Source organism: Sparus aurata, chromosome 6 (assembly GCF_900880675.1).
Source record: "Sparus aurata chromosome 6, fSpaAur1.1, whole genome shotgun sequence".
In the NCBI taxonomy this organism is placed as follows: domain Eukaryota; kingdom Metazoa; phylum Chordata; class Actinopteri; order Spariformes; family Sparidae; genus Sparus; species Sparus aurata.
The window spans coordinates 33,306,188-33,322,063 of record NC_044192.1 but is presented as its reverse complement, the minus strand read 5'-3'; the positions used below and the strand labels follow the sequence as shown (position 1 = coordinate 33,322,063).

General features: G+C 43.4%; 1 protein-coding gene across 2 annotated transcripts in view; it reads left to right on the top strand.

Moving 5' to 3' along the window:
• Nucleotides 1-13,071: 13,071 nt before the first annotated feature.
• Nucleotides 13,072-15,876, top strand: part of klhdc8a (kelch domain containing 8A) — a 43,609-nt gene continuing 40,804 nt past the window's right edge. The window contains exon 1 of one of the 2 annotated variants that reach the window (XM_030419521.1): nt 13,072-13,736. The gene's annotated coding sequence lies outside the window, so the exon portion shown is untranslated. The remainder of the gene's footprint in view (nt 13,737-15,876) is intronic. The other variant, XM_030419523.1, reaches the window with a different exon arrangement.

Here is a 15,876-nt window from a genome sequence, read left to right as displayed (position 1 = left end):
CGAGGTGACCTTGAAAAAAGCTGGTGTGGCCCCGCCTGCAGGTAGTGCGCGCGCCAGATACGACGTCGACCGTCACGTTCACAGCGGTAGACGCGTTTGAAACGGTGGACGTCACCGCTTCGAGACGTTCAACCTACAAGTGCCTCTCTCTTACTTGTCGAGTCCCTATTCCTTGAACTCCTTGGAAAGGACCGTTCACCCAAAATGAAATTCATTATTTCCGCAAACCCCATGCCGATTGAAAGTCGGATGAGGTTTCACAGTCGCCAAAAAAGAATTCCGGAGCTTCACAGCGAAAAACATTGTCGCAGAATTCTCCATAAAAACTGACGTAGAAGGGAACTTGGTCTAAAATAAACCAACCAGGAAAAAAAACACACAACATGGTGTCTACCCTGAGATACCAAACTGATTGTAAAAGACATTTACACCTCTTTTCAGCCAGAATCTTCATCCTAGCTGCTGAACTTAAAGCAGTAGCACTCACCCTGTCTGAAGAGAGAGAGTATGACAGAGTAAGAGAGTATGACAAACTGGCTGTATGGAGCCATTTTATTTATGTACGTCTTAAATCCAGTCTCCATCAACTTCAGTTGTTAAGGAGAACGCTGCGACACTGCTCTGCTGTGAAGCTCCAGAAGTGTTTTTTGGACGACAAAACTTCACCCGACTTACGTAATGTATATTGTGATTGAATTTTCAGTTTTGGGTTGAACCGTTTCTTGCTCTCGAGATGAGTCACATCCTCTTTGTTGGGCGATGTTTGTAACCAACAGATGCCTTATTTAATCATTAAATCCTTCCTTCCCCTCTGATCCGAGCCCCTGTCTTTACACACAGGAGTGGTACAGATCACCAGAGTGACGGTATTAACACTCAGCTTTTAATCAGTGGCTGATGGAGTGGCATGGAAGCCAGGTGGAGGCTCTTTGCGGGAAATAAGTGCCATTAACTGATCAAATAAAGCAGCCGAAATTCACAACGACAGCAGCTGCACTCCCTAATGGAGAGAAACTGCTAACAACTCCGCGTCTGTGTGCGCGTTGAGGTGCACGAGTTGTGTATGTGTGAGCGCGTGATGAGCTACAGTGTTGGTGTCTGTGTGTCCACACATTCAGGTCCATGTGTGCGTGTGTTTGTGTGTGTCTGTGTGCTTCCAGAGGAAATGAGGAATTGAGGTCAGAGCGAGTGCAGACCTACTTTGAGAGATTCCTGTTCGTTTGTTAATGTCAAGCAACCACCATTTAACACTGATCCCACCTCCTCATTGTCTCGTTCGGATTGACCTCTATGACCCTGTTCGTTTGTGTGGATGTGTGTGTGTGTGTGTGTGTGTGTGTGTGTGTGTGTGTGTGCATGCACTTGCTGCCTCCACACCAATCAACTGCAGCACTGTTATTGATTGCGCTGCACTCTGCTCACCTTTCCACTTGTTTACTTGTTTTAGTGATTAGCCTGCCCCCCCCCCAACAAGCTGGAGCTCATCACGACTGCTTTCCAATGGAAATGAGGGAAGCGCTCCGGGTAGGAAGGTCAGGGGAGATGAGGTGAAAAGAGAGGAGGCGAGGGAACGAGGGAACAAGGAGGCGAGGAAATGAGGAGATGGGAGAAGGAGGCGTGAAATCCCATGATGGGTTCTGCTCAGCATCCCGAGGATTACGGCAAGATCCACATCCACCAGTGCAGCGGAAGGGAGCGCTGCTGAAGTACACATCAGCGCTTTTCAAAATGAAATATCCAACACTGGAAAGAAAACAGATGCTTCCTTTCATAAGATGATTGTGGCATGTAAGCAAACAAAGGTTTATGGACATATTTGGTGGGTTATGTTTTCTTCGCACAAAGGGTAAAAGACAGAATACAGAGGACAAATTTTACAAACATATCCTAACCCTTACCCACTTTGGATCAGTTCTCCAATTAAAGCTAAACAAGCTACGTAGCTTTGAACTGAGTGTATGGGGCTGTAGTAGAAGCAATACCAGTATATAAAGTGTTATGGGTTGGTGTGATCGCTTTTATTCTATTCAAAACCAACAATAAAACACTTGTATTGGTTAAACTGCATTTGTGTGCTCTAACATAAGCTGTAAATGTCAGCATTCATGTAGCTTGTAAGCTAGCTTGCTTTCTACTAACATCATAAACTGAACCCAGCATTACATCTGAGGCCAAGGAGCATTTGGTTGATTGCGAGGTCACAACTGGCACGTCCCATGAGTGATATTTTGCCATTTTTGTAGAAGCCAGTCCTGAGTGCTAATGAACTTTTGTCCTGTGACTTTTTAACCTTCAGTCTCAGTCCAGCATGATCTGTAGGCCATGTAAATAGGGATTTTTTTTTTAAAATGTTTTGACAGGATTTGTGTTATGAAATGATTCCTCTTGCAATATACTTGAGCTGGAGATGGCATTAAGAACTCAGATGGCTAGTATTTGCTTTGCAAAAATTGTCAGAAAGAAAATCTTAAATCAAGGACATATTGCTTAAAAAATTGCCAAGAGGTTTAAGTTTTAAATCTGCAATAGTTATCATTGCAATATATTGCTTTTGTGCCATGTGAGAACCGCAGCTGTGTAACAGAAGAGGAGGCGTGTTCAATTTCAGCTTGCAGGCAAGTTTTTTCAGCCCAACGCTGTTGAAACACTGCAGCTGACATTGTCGCAGCGATTACAACAAGTTAGTAGATTTCTGAGTGAGATGCTCTTTGTTTGTTGAGTGACTTTTGACCAAAATCCAAATTATTTCCACACTGCTGCCTTATTAAAGCTACTGTTTATACCCTCATTGTCTTTTTCAAAATACAGAATTTCCAAATAAAGGTGTGTCTTAAAAATGATGGCGTGGACTGATGTTTTCACTTTGTACCGATGATATTGGATCGTTCATGATTACATTGATACATCGTTCTGAATGGACCGATCTTACACTGATACATTACTTACATGTCAATTAATGTAGCAATCACAAGCATGCAGTGTTTATAATTGTATTTATTTGGTGGTGTGAAAGCCTCTGAAACAGCATTCAGACCATAATAAACATAAACTCTGCGGTCAACGGAGAAGGCCGCCCACCATGAGTCCAGTTCTGCTCAAGGTTTCTGTCTGTTAAAAGGCTTTTTTTTTTCTGATCACTGCTGCCAAGCGCTTGCTCATGAGGGAAAAGGCTGGGATTCTGTATATTAATGAATTAATGAGCATGGTCTAGACCTGCTCTAATTGGAAAGTGCCATGAGATTACTTCTGCTGTGAATTGGTTCTATATAAATAAAACTGACTTGACTTGACTACCGTCTTCATCAGCAGACTGAGTTTTACCCCGATGCAGGTTATTTTGTCAATCTACAGTTGTAAGTCATTTTAAATTCAGTGTCGTTTACATCCAGTGTTCTTCTCAACTGCTAATTGGCGGAATAGTATGACATCATAGGCTTTACCCACATGCATGTGCTTCCTGACGTGTGAGCGGTACAAAACAGCTCCAGGGCCCTACGAGAGGCCAACTCCACAGGGAACCTCTAATTAGTATGATTCAATTAGGCACAGATAGCAAAGATGATATCAAAGGAGATATAAGAGTGAGAGAGTCTGATGTGTCGCTGGTTGTTTTGGTTTGGTGAATTGGTTTTTACTCAAACTTGATTTTTGTGAGCACAAAGATGACGCAGTTTCCCATGTTGGATCGTTTGAAAGCTCTTTTTTTTTCAGTTCTGAGCTCTTATTTCAGCAGAGAACACAGTCCAGTCCAGTTATCTGCGACCCTGATTCTATATCGGTTTGTGTTATGAAATATTTAGAAGGCAGAACACTGAACATCGCTTCACTTAAGAGCTCGAACTACTCAGATGTGATTCTTTTAACATGCTCTGTACTGAAGGAACATTTTTCCAATGAAAGTCAGGGTAAAGTCAAACACATTACACCTGAAAGTACTGCACGCTGAGTCAATCTTATAAAACACTGATGTCAGTATGGCTGTTTGCCTTCTATTTAGCTCTTCACTTGTGATTCATCACTTCTTGTGGGCAGACAAGAGATCACAGCTGACATCAGAACATTTAAATTGGGCGAGCAGGGTGAATTTATAGCATCTCGTACAGCAGTAATGGGACACTTCTCTGTTGGAGCAGCCTCTTTGAGATGCCAATTTTTTTACATAATGATCTCGCCTTGTCCGGCATTAACAGAGACTGTGGTTACACAGAGCATGTCAAATCGCACTGTGAAATTGAACGAGGCAGGAAAGAGTAAACTTGTTGCAGTTCTGACAAATCAAAGTTCACCAGAAAACGGCTAATGCCATCAGTTTTGAGCAAATGGGTGAGCACACAACAGCAGATGGAGACCAATCAGCAACACTACACCGAGGCGTTTTAGTGGGGAGTGTACTTACAGACGGCTTCAGGGTTGATTAGGATGTGTGATGAAGCATCTTGGTCATTTCGAGGAAGCCATGATTATTTCGGCATGCTGTGAACACACATGAGCGTGGCAGGGCTGCCTCTGATTGGCACTCAGATAGAGGCAGTGCTGCGCATGACCAGCTGCATGGATTGCAACAATTAGGCAATAGGTGACATCATTCTGGCTCTCCAGTCAAAGAGGCAGCGATGCTCTGTGAAGATCTTCCACAAAGTAATTCACATTTAAAGCCACGTCTAGTGCAATTATTTCTCGTAAAGTGGATTGAACGACTTTTTTTATGCCGTTTTCATTCTCTATCTCTCAGAATGCTAATCGTTTGGACTCCAACTGAACACCGCTAGGATGAATCTGAAGCTCTGCCAACCTTCCCAGGAGCACCGGAAACTGAACTTTTATACACCGACAGTCTGAAAATACTTTTTGACAGTTTTATGCTTTGTGAATTTAGTACAGGCTACAAGTTTTAAGCACAGACCAACCAGGGGAAATCCAGTTCTTCAAACAATGGATATGTTAAACGGGTGTGTTTTATGTGTATCATATCAAAAAGGTGTACAATACATGTCCGACCACCTTCAGATTAAATGTATGTGAGCAGACTTCCATGTCAGGGGAAGGAGGGGATAGCGAGACGGCTGAAAAGCAAGAGACCACTGATCGAGGCAGCTTTTCACCACCTGTAAGTGTGACACCACGCAGCATTGTATTGATATTTTTAACGGGATGTGGGGACATTTAGCACCATCTGGATATGTTCAACAAGACACAGCCATGTTTGCAGCCGCAGAAGCCGGTAAGCCAAAATGATGCTTCCCTTACCCTTAACCACGTAGTCTAAATAAGTCTAAACCATAAGCACAGAGTTATCACAATACAAAACTTACACTTGAACGTAAAGTAAAGTTGCAACATACCCACTGTTAGCAGAAACAAACACTTCATTCTGGCGGTTGGGTTACCAGGAAAGGTGATCTTTAAAGTGAGCCGGAGCAGATCACCAAGCAGACCATTCATGTGATCAGATGCTTACTGTTGGATTGAAAACACATGTAATTATCACAAGTCGCGGCGTCTGTCACGTTAGGTTGGATAACCATTGAAGACAGAAGAATCTGTAGAAGGCTAAACGCACACATTTGAGTAATATATTACATGTTTTTTTTCTCAGTGATCTGCTATCAAACCCCCTTACATAATGTATTGGTTTGCTGTGATTTATGGTTTTATGGTGCTATGAGGATGTAAATCACAGCAAAAATGGAAAAAATAAGGTTTAATCTCGGCACACAGCTGCCAGTCGAAATCACAGGAAAAGTGGTTGCAGACACTTTTGAACAAATAAGACAGATGGATGCATGACCATGCTTTGCCAGATTTTTAACCATTAGAGAATGAGTTCATGCTCCTCCATGCCGATGGAAAGTTGCAGTTGTAGTCCAATAACATTTCTGAGGCTTCACAGCAAAACAGCATTCTCCTTAACAGTTGAGTCAGATGGGAACAACCTGAGAAGAAAAGAAAACTAAAAACATGAAAATTAACATGATAATGCATAATTGATTTGGTAAGACGTTACAAACAACATTTTCCCTGTTTAAAGATGAAATCTTTAAATGTCTCTCCTTTAAGTGTAAGCACACACCCCCTGTCTGAAGTGCCTGCATAAACTCTTGGGGCTTCCAGAGACTTGGACTATGCCACTGGGCATTTTTTACATTGTTTTATTCTACATTTCAAATCTGTTCCCCATCTACCTCGGCTGTTAGGAGAAATGACGTTGTTTTGCTGTGAAGCTTCAGGAATGTCTGATGGTGTACAAATCTCTCTAAAAAAAAAAACTCTAACACTGTAAAAACCACAGGGAAACAATATAATTTATACAGGGGTTTGATATAATATCACTGAGAAGTGAATTGTTATATTACTTAAATGTACTGTATGAGTAAAGCCAGCCACAGCTTCATCTGTCCTCAGTGGTCACCAAGTCGAGTATGAGATCCCCACAGAAATACACCACAGTCATGTGACAGGAACGCACTCCAAATAGCCAAAAACCTGAGCAGATACAAGAGCCATGTAGAGGTGTCATTACTGTATGCTTCAACTGAAGTACTTTTCAGATGGGCAAACAGCATCAGCTCCCTCTACCCACACCTTTATGATGTCAGAACATGTTCCAACTTCCTGAAACAGACCTTTCAACCTTAATTCCCTACTTTATGCAGCATTTTGAGAAACTCTCTCAAACTCAATTTTTTGACACTTTAAATGAGTACATTTCATTGCAATGCAACGCCCTCCAGGAAAGACTCTCTGAAACTGTGCACCTTTATCCTTATTTGAATAATTATCCATCATGCTTTCTTATATGACGCTACCTACCATGCTTTTGACACTACCTTTGAGTGTGTCTGTAAGGATTGGAATGGCAAAAGGACTGCGTTTATATAGCACTTTTCCAGTCTACTGACTGCTCGAAACGCTTTACAACACATGCCACATTCACACACACGTTCATACACTGCTGGCAGGGACTACTGTTGCAGGGCGCCGACCTGCGCATCAGCAATAACCGCTCATACGCACGCTCACACACCAGGAGCAATTGGGTGCAAAAACTGAGGTTCAGATTTTGCCCATGGACTCTTGGACTCCAGGGGCCAGGGATCGACCTTCCGATTAGTGGACGACTGCCCTGCCTCCTCAGCTTCTGCCGCCACTATTGAGCCACTGCCACAAATCTTTTGCCTTCACACTTGGTTGGACAACACGGCCGCATAACCTGGCCTTAAAACGCCTCATGACAACATTGGCACGGGTCAGGCATAGCTCCATTTGTGACCTCGCTTAGTCATAGAGACTTTTCTGCATAAACCTTAGTGGGATATATAAATGTTATTTTTGTGCCTGTTACCCGGCAGTGGTTTGCATTTTTGAAGGTATTTATGAGCTCTCACAAGTGTTTGTGGTCTTCTCAGGAAAGGAACATGACTGAAACCTGGGGCCAAACCTGCATTTAAATCCGGCATCCCCACAGACCTTTCAGCAAAAGCACTACAAGCATGGCCCTGCTGCTCTCTTCTTCCCTGTACGAGCTGTATGCTGTTGCTTTTGCCCTGGGCATGGTTCATCCTGGGCAGGCTGTGAGATAACCAAAGTACCTCTGAAGATGCAAACCCTGCTGGATAACAGGTAAAAAAAACACAAGGTTTGTGTTTTTCTGCCCTGGGGTTTGTGCTGAGGAGTCTCTGAGAAGTGGCCGAGTCATAGAGAAATGTACAAAGCATCAAGATCATAAATGGGACTAGGAAGGGTCAATACATAAACAGACTGTGGCTGTAGCATGACTTGGCATGTTATGATCAGTGCATATTAAGATGGTAGAAGTAAATATACATTAAGTCCTTCAAATAAACAACAAATAAAACGTTTGTCGCTGCCCGCGAGAACAGCCCATGTGAGTGTTTCATAATTGCCCAAACTGGCAGGATGACATCACCGGGCAGCTCTTTCATCGCTATTCAATCCTCCCCAAAACCTACCGAGAAAAATCATTTACATGACTGTTTTATGGTGTGGCACCTCTATTGTTCGGTGGCCATGAGATCATGTCAGAGGGATGACATGGGAGCACAGAATGATCTAACTTTATTAATACTGAACATGTCGCATGTCAAGATTCCAGCAATCAACACTGCGCTTCCTTGGGTCCTCGGCAACAAACGTGTCGAGTTTGAGGTCCATCACATGAACAGTACTTGAGGCATGCAAATCACAGAGCGACAGACGGACAGAGGCTCCTTGCTTCACAGTCAGACGTTTGAGTTGCTGCGATTTGCAAAGACATAACGGCATTTCACTAAAACACGTGCGAGCAACTGAAGTGTAATTATCTATATAACTGCCTCGTTATGTGCTAAACCTACAGCTTGAATGATGTGGTTGGTAAAATTATAACAATTATCAAGGCTTCACGTTGGGCTTATAGCTCGTATTGCCCTGTGAGAACAGCTGGAATCTCTACGTACGGCATCTGAAAGTGGTGTAAACACTCAGATGGCTGCTGTGTAATGGAGGACATCAGCTCCCCGGCCTGCCGTGTCTGTCGGTTCTCACAGGGAAAGGCAGAGGAGTCTCAACTGTCAAATTACTTTCGCAAGTCAGATTGGAACAAAAGCTGTTTGACTCGAAAACTTGAAGGTCATAACTGAAGAATTTATTCATTGTTTCATCTCTGCCTGGGACAGAACAATTACTCCTGTATATTCTAATCTCACTATGCATCCATGTACACTTCTGGCAAGCTTCAAAGAGTTCCTTTGAAAAACAACCCTCCCTCGCCCCCTGCCTCCGTAACAAATTACCATACAAAAGTCTCCCAGCACACGACGCCACACTACACTGAATCTCTTCACAGACGGAGCTCCGCTGGATGATTGAAGTCGAGCTCTCCTGAATTTCCTCAACTCGCCTCCGTGATCAAAGTGGATGAAGGCAGGCGGTTAGCAAGACGGGCCCAGAAGTGAAGCTCTGCCTGGGGCTCACTCTGTACTGTGCATGGGGGAAAGACTTCTCTGCCTTGTAGCCTTCACTCTGCAGAATATCTATTGTCTGGAGCTGGCACATGGACTGCCACAGCTCCCCTCCAGCTTTAAATTGACTGGTTGCCGGGATGAGTGTGGCTCAACTTCTTATTTAAATGTTGACCGCACAGATAGTACCTGTCTGAAGTGAAAACGCAATTAAAAGTATTTAAACTGCGGAAAGTGGCAGTAAGGTGAGGCATGAAACATGTCCGTGAAGTCTTCTGAAGCTCGATAACAGTTTCCTGCAACAGTTTAAAACATGCTTGTATCTTCTTGTTTACAGTCGCAGGTGACCTTTGCTAAATTAAGTGGATTATTCTCAATGCTGCTAGACCTTCTTTCTGTTCTCTAAATTAAACTGCATGGTAAAATTATAGGCACCCACATGGGATAGTTTAGCATCTCTCTCCAAAATCATGGGCGGCGCTCCAGTTCATCCCAGGTCTTTGATGGGGTTGAGGTCGTGGCTCTGCGCAGGCCAGTCAAGGAAAACTGGGAAAACCTTTGTCCGTGGGAGAGCTAAAAAAAAAACTTTTAACACAAAATCGATAAGGATTAGAGGCTGGGTTTTAGTCAGAGCATTTGATTTATTGGTGGCTGTCGGGATGTTGAAAGACTTTCTACTAATATAACAAAAAATGCTTGTAAAAGAAAACACCAACCCTAGTTTTAAACAGGTTCTTCTACCTGTGGGAAAATGCTATGAAGCCTTTAAAGATAGCACATAGCGTATGAGTTGTATGGCCACATGCTGATCTGATTGTATTATTCATACAACACGGTTGGCTGTATGACCCGGCTGCACTCGGCCTGTATAAACACACCAGGGCAAAGTCACCTCCCCGCTTTATCAAAATACATTAGTGCTCTGACCTGCGTGTCTTTTCCTTTGAGTTTTTCTCTGTTTCGTTTTTTGCAGCATATAAAATGCAACTAGGTTTTGATCCATCAACAGAGAGTATCTGAAGATGGGGCTGGAAATGCCGGTGTGGACAGCTCCTCTGGAACTCAGGCTGGTATTTGCTGCAACAGCACAGGACCTCGGGACCTGCCTGGCACTGACTGATCATTTATCGGGGAAGTTGACCGTGAATGTTAACTGTGAGTATTCCTCTGAGTAAGGTGCAATTGGTTTTCACAGTCCAAAAAACACCATGGCCCAATTACTGCTCCTGTAGAGCCGGTACGAAACAAACCCTGCAGTAAGAGTCCCCAGCAAGCATCTTCCACCTGCGCCAAGTACCATAAGCTGTTAAGTTTTGCCAAGTAAAAACTGCTGGCTGTGGACGTTTTGAGAGTCTCAGTTGAATTATAGATGTAGAACGTGGATTCCTTTCCCCCAGACCAGTGTTCTGCACCAATGGAAACATCAGTGATAGAGAGTGACATGTCGACAAGCCAATTATGTGACTGGCCAGCTGTCATCGGCAACAATATCTCCACAGTCATCTCCGTCTCAGATTCGGAGACTTCAGAGAGCCTGAAAACACACTGACAGGAGGCCACACAGATTCAAGGCTTGTAGAAAATAATAATGCAGTTGAAAAGGCATATTCGATGAGCTGCAAAGTACAGATGTGCATCGGGAGCAGTGCCACAACTCTGTGTGTGCGTGTGTGTGTGTGTGTGTGTGTGTGTGTGTCCAGAACTAAATAAGAGAGAGAATGATGGTGCTGTAATCAGGCTAGGTCCCAGGAGGGCAGACAGCAGTGCTGACAGCGAGTTGGTACCCATCTTCAGAGCAGGATTTCTGGGCCACAGTCCCTCTGTCTGGCTTTTAAAAAATAGCAGGGGGGGGAAGGGGACATGGAGGCACAGACAGGAGGCAAAAAATAAATAAAATGACCCGGGCAGAGAAAATAAGGGGGGCTTGATTTTCTAGAGGCAATGACAATAGCACAAAAGCTGGATGTCTATCAGACTAAATCACACAGCCTAATTGACACAGTGCAGAGTCTGGACTTGGAATGATGTGTATGGGGATGATAGAGACCATTACTTCTTTTTACAAAGGCAGGGAGCGGCAGTAATCACAGAAACAATGAAGTTGAGAAAAAAAGGGTTTGAAGTTTGGGGGCTCACCAAAGACAAACTGTGTAACATACTGACTATGTTTAACTTCACGACTTGCTTTAAGGCTGATCATTGATCAGTCGCAGACTCAACACAAAACATTTCAGAGGGGAACAATAAACGCTGCTTCATGTTTTATACGGTGAAGCAAGATGCCAGATTTTGGTCTTAAAGGCTAACTCCACCTATCTAAAACACAATAGGTGGAGTTTAAGGGTCTTTGGAACTACTGCCACATATGTGAAGAAGTAGAAAAATGCTTTTGGCCTAACATTGCACTTCTATGGCACTGCTGGACAAACAAATCAGAATCGATGCAGCCGTGGCAGAGATATGGCCCTTTTTATTCCATGCATTCTTCTTCCCTTTGAAAAGCTGCTGCCTACAGTGCCCACACTGCAACCTAGACACTCAATAACATCCCTGGAGGCAATTTATTACAGTACATGCAGCCTCCTCTTGTGCCACAAGAGGCTTTATACTACTACTCCTCGAGAACCGTAAACACAAGTTTATTCAGTTTTGGCAAAATATGTGGTTACTGCATTTTGGCTTTGTAAGGCAGAGTAATGTGATCAGTGCTGGTGGGATGTAACTGAACATAGCGCAATATGTAAAGTGTGTAATCAAATGTGGTCATTTCGAGATGCAGGTCTCTATGTAACAATGTGTAGCAGTATTGTATGACATGTATTATTCACTTGTTTATTGGCCATATGTGAGCTGATTGTAATGTGACGTGAAAAATTAGACCTTACCTGTCTCTCTCTGATGACTTGGTTAAGTTGTTTAACGCTAATGGACAAAAAAAAACTTCTGCCGGTGATAAGGGGAGGCCTGACCAATATAGGGGTTGTGTAGTGGTTAGCAGGCTGGGTTCGAAACCTGGCTGAGGCAGGGCTTTTCTGTCTCACGTCGGATTTTTCCTCGACAGTCCAAAGGATGTGACTTTATGCTTGCCCTCGGGTGCCTCATCACAGTGCCTCTCTCTGCAAACAGAGAACAGCAGCAGCTAAAATTAACCTGAAAAATTGAGTCCGCTTACATAAACAGCTGGCTTCCAGCACAACAAAAGTTGTTTCCCAGAGAGCCTCTTTAATAAAGACCCAACCAGCTTGCTTCAGCGAGAAGTTCTGTCTCCTCTTAGATGACTTTCCAGTCATAATAAATCCTGTAGAGTCATTCAGAGAGAAATCTCTCACCGCTTTTATATGCTGTTTGTGCATATGAATGCGAACCCTGAGGAAATCATAGAAAGTTGGAAACAACGAGCGATATCCAAACTGTGTCAAAAAGCAGACATGAACGTTGGACTCATCAGTGTTGACTGAACGTATTTTATATACCATATACATTTAATTGATTGTATATATTATTATAGAAATGATAGAAATATCACTTATTTAGAAAACAACCACTGCAACATAGGACACTCAACCACTGTGTTCAGCCGCAAACGCATAGTTTGAAACCTGGCAGGATGGATTCACAAGATCACATGATCTCACGCATCCAGCAAGTGTTGGGAGTGTGATGTGCCTGTTGGTGTGCATGATTTAAATATGGGTGTAATATCCATTTTTCAAACGTAGCCTACATCGCTATGCTCTTGTTACACGGAGCGAGCGTGCAGGCTTTTTTTTCCATTTACATGGACGTTCTAGGCATAGACACGCCACCTGCTGCAGGGGGAAAAACAGGCTAAACATCTGTTGAATGTTGGATGAGAGCGCCACAATAACAATGGATCAGTTCTGTCAAGTGTCCAAGGAAGCCTTCCCAGTGACTCAGCATGTATGACACAAATTCCTGGACCCGTTTCAGCTAAACTCAATGCAGCTTTAATTAATGTAATTAATCACACCTGTGCTTTCCCTGTCAAAATGTCTGCCATGGAAAAGGATCCATTGACAGGCAGTGTTATAGCTGATAGACCAGAGGCGGCAGTAAAAAAAAAAAAAAAACTTTCCCTTGCATGTATCAGTGTGTGGTTATGTCTGACTGGGGCCAGCAAAATAACATCCAGCCTGAGTGTCTTTGTATTAAATTACAGTGTGAGGATGATCTGAAAATGGACAGCCAACTAGTCACCAGTTTAAAGATTAATATAAAGTAGGTTATGTAATTCCCAGCTCCTTATAACCCATAGGATTTATTTAATCCTTTACATGTTAATTCTTTAACCTCAAACAGACCGAGAGGCTTCAACATCCACTTCAGTTCACAGCATCTCTTTCAGTTCCAGCAGGTAAAACAGTGTCAGTGGGCTCCCCTTTGCCAAATATAGGTTATCACAACACACAGGCTCGCTCCCTCTCTCTCCGGAGTGTACCATCGCACGCATGAATTTTAACTTGTGCGATGAAAGCTGGAGATGAATACTTCATCTCTGACCCACATAATGGCGATATATCAGGCTCGGTGAGCGGAGCTCCGTCGTGTTACAGCCGGCTCCTCCGCTGAGCGCTCCCGGTGCGGTGGGAGCTGTCAGCGGCGCGCCTCGCCTCAGTTCGCCTCGCCTCGCCTCGTCTCCCATCTTCTTCCGCCTGGATCCTGCTCCTCTCTCCATCTCGCTTCCAGGAAGAGGAGAGGAGGGAGTGAAGGAGAAGCAGGCGGCACGCCGAGAGAGTGGCGACGGAAGCGGAAAAAGTAAGTGGGCTCGAGAGGGGGGAAACGAATGGAAATGAAGGCGCTCCTCCTGACGGGAGTCAACTTGAGCGGGTCTGCATGACTCCCGGCTCAGTTGAAAAGTAGTGCTCGTACTTCAGCTAGCAGTGTCTCGTTACTCGTTACATGTGGCTCGAGAAAGTTACGCTGTGAACGTGCAAATCAAGCTAGCGTCGCGACGAGGTTACTGCGGGCTAATGTTAGAAGTGCTGACTCCCCCACTTTGCCTTATCGCTTAGTGTTTTTAATTAGAGTACAGTAATTCATTACACTAAACCTCCACGAGGCCACTTCACTTCAGAGGGGATATAGTTAGGCTAATACAATGTAAATACTGCTCTTGTAATTGGCTTTGTGGGTGACACTGTGATAATTAACCCGCCTAAAAGCCTCCATTACAGTAAACAACAACATGCAATTGTCTGAACGGTGCTCACCATAGTGGAGAGCAGGGACCTGTGGTAGTGAAACAATCATTTTAGAGAGATGCAGATACATACTGGAAGAATTTAAGTGTGACCACAAAGTTCCAGTGAGTGACACACACCTCTGAGTAAGCAATAATGTTGTGACCATAACATTCAGGGAAATAAAGACATAGAGCACCGTCTAATATATCATTTGGCTGATATTCAAAGTTTTCTGTCACTTTACCCACGCGCTGACCTGGAGGGCAAAAACAGTTGACTTAGATAGCGGCCCACAACGGACGTCTTGTAGAGACATGGCAAAAGCCAGAAATGTCCCCCTGGCACAGTTATTTAGATCACCTGTCAACTGTAGAAAAGGAACAATATAGACATTAACTGCAAGTATTTGGCACTTGCGATCCATATACAGCCCCTGCTGCGGTATTTTCAGCCATTAAAAACCACCAGTTCCCTGCCAGAGCTCGACTTCTGTACATTTATGTGTACCTTTCAGAGTATCCCTCACCTAATACTGCTGCCACAATGAAAGCTTATAAAAGTACGGACAGTTATATGGATATACGATCTGTATTTCCGATTCGGTAGAAGCATAGCCTAGGCTTGTCTCCTCGCCTGCTAGTGAATCAAACAGCACAACAGCTATCCGGCATTTTGGCAAAATGAAACCAACAAACAAAATGTATCGCATGTCGCCTATGATGGTGGGCAGCAGGGAACGATCTTTTGCCCTCCTAGGGGGCGTTCCCCTCAGAGCGTGACCTCACGTGAAAACTACGAATTGGCTTATCACAGATAGCTCAGTATCAGTTTATATGTTGCAGTGGCTGATATTAAAACATTTTAGTTTTAATGAATACATTGCAGAATAGAATAGAATATAGGATTTCCACTAAAGTTTGCTGCCCCGGTCAATTTAGACGATAAATGTTTGAAATTCAACTGTAAAATATTCTGCCTACATCACCTATCGTTGTTACGATTGTTTGACAGCCACATTGATGGATCAAATAAAAAAAAAGGTGTGTATATCGGCCGATGTATTGACATCGGTATTGTTTGCTCCCTAATATCGGTATCGGCATCAACCCCAAAAATAGAACATCAGTCAGGCAAAAAAAGAAAAACACAACATAGTGCCACATGGTCTCTCAAGAGCCATAACACAGTACAAACTTAGTTGCCAATTTATTGAGCGCACTCAAGTAAATATAATACAGTCTAATACAAGAGACAAAAATGCTAATCCTCATGAAGGTTTTCTGATAAAACATGGTGGGTAGATTAGAAACACGTCTCACACCAATGTAAACAGCACTATAAAGTTCAATCAACACCTCTCTAATACTGTTTTAACATAAACTGAAGATTATAATCTTCATTTATTTAGGATTTTTTGCAGGACTGTTCTACTACATTGCAGTAGTTTCAGCTGTGTCTAGCTCATAAACGGGGAACTGAGTTGAAGTCCCTGTTTGAATATCACTGGATTGTTTACATCATTTGTCATAGTTCAGTATTCTTTTATAGCTCCTTCCTCAGCCCATGAAATGATGATTGATGATGATGGATCTATTGTTGCAGTCCTCATGACAATGAAGACAGTGAATATAAAGACCATCCAGGCCTTATCTGAAAGGTCACTTACTCAATATTCACCACACTTCTGTCTTCTGTCCGTCTAGGCACAGCTG